Source organism: Cryptomeria japonica, chromosome 11 (genome assembly GCF_030272615.1).
Source record: "Cryptomeria japonica chromosome 11, Sugi_1.0, whole genome shotgun sequence".
NCBI lineage: Eukaryota > Viridiplantae > Streptophyta > Pinopsida > Cupressales > Cupressaceae > Cryptomeria > Cryptomeria japonica.
Window position 1 is genome coordinate 368,524,628 of NC_081415.1, and position 7,904 is coordinate 368,532,531.

Genomic DNA, 7,904 nt, shown 5'->3' on the forward strand with positions numbered 1-7,904 from the left:
ATGTATTGCAGATGGTTCTATGTTTTAGATGGTCCAAAAATGTATGTTATGAGTTTGTTGTGTAGACTGAAAGTGATATTGAGGTGTTTCTAGAAATTTGGTGTAGTAGAAGTTTCAAATATGCAGGAAAAAGTATTAATGTAGGAAAGAGTTTTTAATGTATTAGTGGAAGAATGCTTTGCATTCCTCCAATATGTGAAGATAATGGAGTGTGGTTCTAGATACAATATTTATGATACGTGTATGTTTTACTATCAAGTTTGTAGGTACTTCTTACTTAGATGGTAAAGGTGGTTGTTCTTGTTTCTGACATTGCCTATCTATTAGAATTGGTTCAAAGAATACTTGACAGTTCTTTGATTTGTAGATTCAAGTATTGCAACTTAGAGGTCATTTTTTTTGGTTTGTCTAGTGTTCCAATTTAGTTTCCTAGTGATGTTTTGATTGGCAAGACAAGTTGTGGTGGCTTGTGTTTAGTTCTATCAACTGCTTTTGTTTTTGGATGATTGTGGTGGTGTATCTTATCTAGATCATGCTCTTTTGGTATAAATATACTTTTGTGGTTGTGTTTGAAGGTTGATACGAGTCTCATCATGGTGTGTGTAGATCCGCATTGAGTTTTTTACATTGGAAGATTTTTTTTGGGTTGCCTGGTTGACATGCTACATTGTTTATCTACACATTTCATTTGATGCCAACATTTGAGGATGTGTTAGTGTATGCATTTCGTTGAAATCATTTGAAAGAAATATTTTGTAATATATTTTTGTGTCCCATTTATCTCTAGAGTGAACCTCATTTAATGTTATAGGTCCAGGGGATCGAATTTATGTAATATTGTTTACATTGTCTGTAACCGACCCTTAACTAGGGTTTTGATGAATTAACTTGTATATATAGGAGTGTGGATGTATTAATTGATTATTGGATGCATGAAAATTGATGTGAAGTGTATTTGAATGATGCACAAGTAGATTTGGTATAGAAAAAGTGCAAAAGACAGTTGTGGAGAGATTTGAGACAAAGTTTGATTCTTTTTCATGATATTGGTCACTTGACATAGTGGTTTTAGGACAATTTCATGATCAAAAGGTCTTGTTTTTATTTTTATTTTATTAATCCTCTACACCTACCAGAAGAAGGCATGTTCCTTTTGGTAGCCATTGCATTCATTTGTATCTTGCCTTGAGATACTGAGTCTCAGTACCACAAGTCCTTTATATCTTGACCTAAGGTTGTGCGCCTTAGTCAAGTGCAAGTCCTTTCAAGCGTACTGAGCTCCTTGGCCCCAACCTAAACTTGTAATCAATTATTAATATTGTGAGTGTGAATGTGAATCTCACCATAGTTTTTCCCATTTAGGGTTTTACACGTAAATTTGGTGTTCATGTGTATGTTGTGCATTGTGCTTTCATGTTTCGTAATTCTAATAATAAGTTAAGTGTGGTTTGAAGTTTAGTGGATCAAAAGTGCAAAGTGTTTTGAGGTTTAGACCGATTCACCCCCCTCTTAGTCTTGTGATGCGTTCAAAAATTGGTATCAGAGTTTGGTCCCTCCTAGAGAAGCTTAATCGCGTGAGGAAGATCCGAAGTGGCCTAGGAAGTTGATTTCAAAGCACCAAGATTTGATGGCACAAGTTACTCTTATTGGAAGAAAATAATAGAATGTCACTTGGAATCTCTACTAGTCAAAATATGGGAGAGTATCAAGAATGGGTATAGTTCTCCAAAAAATGGTCCTTAGACTCCATATGAGGTTAAGGTACATGAGAACAATGTGAAAGCTAAAGTTACAATTATCAACTATTTAAGTGGTGTAGTATTTGTTGAAGTTGTTGGGTTGAAATCTGTTAAATAGGCTTGGGAGAACCTAAGTAGTGTATATGAAGTTGATGACAAGACAAAGAAAGCCAAGTTGACAAATATGAAGAGCAAGTTTGAGAACCTAAGAATGTTTGATGATGAGAACATTGAAATCTATAAACATCCGGTAAATAAGATTGGGAGTCGAATTAAGGGTATTGGTGGTAAATTAGACAAAAGTGAAGTTGTGAGAAAGGTGATGTTGACACTACCTAAATGCTACAAGCCTAAGAAGTATGCTATTAAAGAAAGTCATGATATGGACAAGTACACTTTGGATCAGTTGTATGGCTTATTCTTTGCATTTGAGATTGTTGAGCTAGATGATTTGCAAAAATAGAAGAAATATGTTGCATTCAAGTCTAGCAAAAGATTTGAAGATGAACCTAAATCAAGAAATGACATGGATGAGATAGAAGCAAACTTTGTAAGACTGAAGAAAGGATTAGGAAATTACAAAGGTAAGTTACCCTTCAAATTTTTCAATTGTGAAAAATTTTGGTCATTATGCTTCTAGATTTAATTATAGAGAAGACTATGATAGAAGCTCTAATGATGATAATAATGGAAGAGATAATCATAGATGGAATGATAGAATAATAGATGATAGAGACATATCTAAGAATATTTTTTGTTCAATGGAGACTCATTCATTTGAGGAAGAAGATTGAAATGACTCAAATGAAGAATCATTGTTTTTATCTATAGAGGATAATAGTGGTGAAAGGTCTAGTAATCTGAAAGAAGTAGAGATTAGCGGGAAACTAGTGAATGTGAAGATTACACTAAGCCTTAAAGGCATGGATAATTGATCCTAAATGCTCAAATCATATGATAGGAGATAAATGAAAGTTAATTGATCTTGAGAATTATGATGGTGGATCTATAAAATTTGTAGGAGAGGAAGCTGCACCTATTTGTGGTAAAGGTACTATTTCAATGATGGTAAACACAAGACTAATGGTGTTTATTATGTTAAGGGATTGAGAAATAATCTTTTAAGTGTAAGTTGTATATGCAAAAGGTTATAAGGTCATATTTCATGGGTCTAGCTATGAAATTAGAAAATATAGTTTTGAAAGATTAGTTGCAGAAGGTACAAATTGATGGGAATGTCTACTATGTGAAGGATAACAGTGAAGGAAGTTGTTTGCTGGCAAAAGTTTGTGAGGAATGGAATAAAAATGAGGCTATACCTGAGATTGAGGATATCCCTATTACTACAGAAGAGAAAGATATTTTGAAAGATAAAAGTTGGATAAAGATGGTGGAAGAGGAGTTGAACCTAACAAAGGAAAGTTGGACATTAGAACCAATACCTAATTTGGTAGACAAGAGAGTATGTCACAACCCTCCTTTATCACCTTTTTTGTTTTAAATTACAAAACTCTACTTATATTCTTTGGATGAATTATTGAATGAATATTGTAAGGGAATAAAAAAATAATAATAATAATAAACCCCACACGCATGGAAAATGCATATATATTTTAAATTAGTTATTTAATTTCCCTCACATTAAGGCACATGTTGTAGGAGGAATAAGAAGCTTCTAGAGGCTTCTCCACCTCCTTGCATGTAACTCCTCCCACTAAGCCCAATTAATTTGCATGGAGGCCAAATTGGGAGAGAATCTCATTTTTTTAAATTTAAAATTAGGTAGTGGGAATTTGAAATTTGCTTTATAAAATAGGTACAAGTTTCAAAAGAAAAGCTAGCTATTCCATAAGAAAATTCTGCAATTTCTCCTTTGTAGTCCATTTTTCATTTGCAGCCAAGGTTTTGTTGGGAGGATTTCTCTTCAATTTGGAGGATCAAGGAAGACACTACACCATTTTTGCAAGCATCCAGGTTCCTTCAAGCTTAGTTGTGCATCTTGTTCTTGTTGTAGATTAGATTAGATTATTTTATGGAAATGAAATTCATTCATGAAATTAGTTTCAGACTTTGATAAGAATTAGATTAAAATGTTTTAAATTGTTTATTCATTGTTTGGATTCTTGATTTTGGAAAATAAATTGTTGATTCATTATTCAGATTTTGATAAAATTTAGTTCAGATTTGGAGTAGATTAAAATGTTTGATAGAAAGAAAAATAAATTTGTTGATTCATTGTTTCAAACTTTGATAAAATTTAGTTTTAAATTTTGGAGTAGAATAGAACAAATTGTTGATTATTAGTTTCAGATTCTTGATAAGGAAGTAGATTAAATTTGCTTGACAAAGAATTAGATTCATTGTTTTTTTAAAAAAAATAAAAAATAATGTAATATTAAATCTAGATCCAGATTTAAATTGTTCCTCTTATTCTTTTTGATTCTTGCTAAGAAGAACCATCTTTCATCTCTCTGGTTATTGTTATCCAAATCTCATTTAAGGAGTATTCTTATTATTATTTTCTTTTTGAAAACTCTCTGTGGATTGAATAAAGAGCTCACTGAAATTACCAATTGAATAAATCCTCCTGGACTCTGAGAATAACCCTGGAAACAGACCAATTTCCTGAGAAGTCTGAGAACAACTCCCTTCCTGTAATGGCTGGATAAATCTTTCTCTCTCTCTTTCTGTGATTCTGATTTAAAAAAAAAATATATATACATACATTAAAGGTCTGGTTTCTGTAAGGAGACAAACCAAGAATTACTCAGTTATTTTACCTATTCTTACCTTCTTGAATAAAAATTATCCTGTAAAGAATTTGAAACCATATATATATTTATATATATATATATATACAAATATATATATGTATATATATATATATATACATATATAGATTATATAACCCCATTGTCAATTTGCAATTTAAATGATACATTATCAATCACTGCGTACGCACAGACCCCAAAATAACCGCACGTACGCACAGACCCCGAAAATAACCATACGAGCGCAGAAAGGCGTTACCGTAAGCCGGCAGGGTTAGTGGTACCCCCACTACCCTGCGGTCACTGCAAGTGGCCGCAGGGGAGTGGAGGGGACCACGTGGCCCCGTCAACCCCTACGGGCCTGCACATGCAGGACCGTAGGGAGTGGCGGGACCTGTGGTCCCCACCCCCTGGTTTTATATATATATTAATAAAACGAGATTGCCGTAGGAATTTTCGATGGAAGTTTTAACATTCGATTTAACATTTAAGTATTTTTGTGTATCGTTTTAAATTAAAATTAAATTAATTTCTTTTTCATGTACATTTGTTTAGTTAAATTTAATTTCCTTAAAATTAACAAGAGTTGAATTCAATGTATTATTTCAATTCCTTAGAGAAATGAATGGATTATTTGACCCATAATTTTTGGAGATAAGTAAAGTCTCATTATTATTCAATTTGGTCACTCATGAGAAATTTGTAACCTTATAACTAATTAAGTCTTGCGATAGAGAAAACATTCTGCATTTTGAATATAAATGACGTTACTTTTGCATTTCATTATGATTGTTTCGTATTCCTTAATTTTCATGCAATTACTCGTAAGTTCACAATTATCATTACCATGCCAATACATGTATTAATCCAATTAATTGTAGAATATTGTTCAAATAGTAGTTATGGTTTAAATTATGTACATCCATTTCATAATTATATTCAAGTATGATGTTAGTTTAGGAAACTAAACAAATGGAGTTGGAAAACTAAAACTAGCAGCGTTCGGTATATACGGTGCCTCTGGGTCACGCTTACGGGTAATGCCGTCGTGTTGAACTACTGCACTTAACGCCTAATAAAGCTGCATTAACGACGTCTGTGGCATCGTCCCTATAAATCGTCGGGGAGTAATAAGGGACATTTGGAAGTTAAAAACCCAAGGGGCGGGTAATCCCTCTTGGATCGATAATTTAATAAGATAACTTTTAATTGAATTCCACATCCGTTGAGATAAACCATAGTAAACCCCTCTTAGGGATGGTCAAGTTAAGAGCTCTCGTGAAATTTACTTTATTTAATTATTCACCTCGAAGGGATATTGGTGATTTGCAATTGGGTGACGCTCATGATAAGAATTAGGTTCTAGTTATTTGTTTAGGACACAAGCAATAGGCCATCTTGAGCCTTCTCTTAAGTGCTACCTTCGTGGGTAGCAACCGCAGAGAAACTGTCTGGGACACTGACCCTAGAAAGGGTTGCGTACCCACAAAATCAGTTTACATCAAACCATAGATTAGAAAACAGAACTACATACTTTACGCCTTGATCCCACGTCGAAGTGGGTATGTAGGCAGTCTTGGGACGGAGTTGTCCCTCGTACTCAGGCGTTCGTGGGTGGGTTCTAGGCTTGGTTGAGTAAGAATCCTAATTGAAAGATAAGATAATCAAACTTAATTCGATGCATACTCGGAAGAAATCCCGTATGGATTCGCTTGACTTCCCGAGGCTTTAAGCGAAATTCCGAGGCGGAATTCAAGCTTGTATTATTTTCTTATTACTCCTAAGGATGGCGACCTCGGTGCATTCTTGTTAGAAGAATGTAGTACTTAGTGAGTGGCTCAGGACCTGAATGGCCCCGATGAGTCTAAGTCTCTGGCCAGAGCATCTCCTATCCCGTTTGGATGGATGCCTACCCTGTATGGGTAGATGCCTATCCCGTATTGGATAGATGGAATTTACGTCCCGTATGGACAATTGCCTAACCCGTATGGTTAGAAGCTCATCCTGAATGGATGAATGCCCAATCCTATTTGGATGGATGCCTAGAGTATGCAATTGAATAAAACATAACAAGAAAAAAAAAATATACTCAATTTTTGTTGGATGAATCATGGTGGGTTGTTACAGAGTAGCAGAAGACAAGTGGGAATTCATGAAAAAGTTGAATAAAGATGATAAATGGAAAAAAGGGCCAAGGATGAAGCAAAAAAATCTAATCAAAACAGTTTCGTTTAGGTCCAAAACAAGAAGGCTTTTAGGAGGTCTCCTACTTCTACTCAAATTAGACATTCTCCATTTTTTAATGGTAATTATTTTTCATACAATAAATTTGGACATAGAGAAAGTGAGTGTAGAAGTCAAAAGAGACACCATTCATTTAGTGGATAATGTTATGATTAAAATAAGGTTGGCCATAAGGCTAATGAGTGCAGAATTGGATGATTTTGAATATGAATAGTAGGAATGTTCAGTATTTCAATGGATATTGTTATGCTTTCAATGAATTTGGGCATAAAGTTGTTGAGTGCAAAAGTAATATTTAGGAGTAAAATTGTAAAAAAAAATAGAAATGTTAGAATGAAAATGGTTTGGATCAAGGTCCGATACATTGCTAGATTATGTAGAGGAAGGATTGAGAAGTCTACTGGTCCAGTAAAGACGATTGATATGAATAAAGAAGATAAGAAGATGAAGATGATATGGGTGAAGAAATTAGATGAGAAAGATGATAGTAAGTCTATGGATGAGTCTGCACCCTCTAGTGGTGCTAATTTCTTTTCTAGTAATTAGAAGGTATGCATTGTTTGAGGGGGATAGCAAAATAAAGATCTTATGGCTCCCTTACGGTTTGGATTCTGAGTTTCTTTTAGAATGGTAGAGGTTTTGAATGTATTTTTGAAGGTTTCCAAATGGTTTTGTTGGTTCACACTGTTGTTTGTCAAGTTTGGTGGAGCAATATAGCAAATTTTTGGCTTAAATATTGAATAATGGTAAAAGATGTATGTTGCTAAGAAAAGACAAAGATAGTTTGTAATCTCAATATAGGTTCTGAATTGAAGGAAAGAGTAACCTCACTATAGGTGAGGATTTGAAAGACTACAAAGGATTCATCAAGCAGACAGATGAAGCATTTAAAGTTGTAGAAGAGGCGGTCAAGATATAGGTCCTTCTAGTAGCGGTTGTGTTGGAGTGGGTCTGGAAGTGAATATTGATGGTGCAAATGTGGAGATTATGGTCTAGAAATCTATCCAGATATGGAATTTGACAATGGTAAGTAGGAAGTTACTAAAGATAAAACAACAAAAGAGATTCCAAGAAGATTCAAGAAGAAATGAGAAATATGAGAAGACATAAATGCAGATGGTAGAATAAGTATAAGTAGTAGTGCATCTAT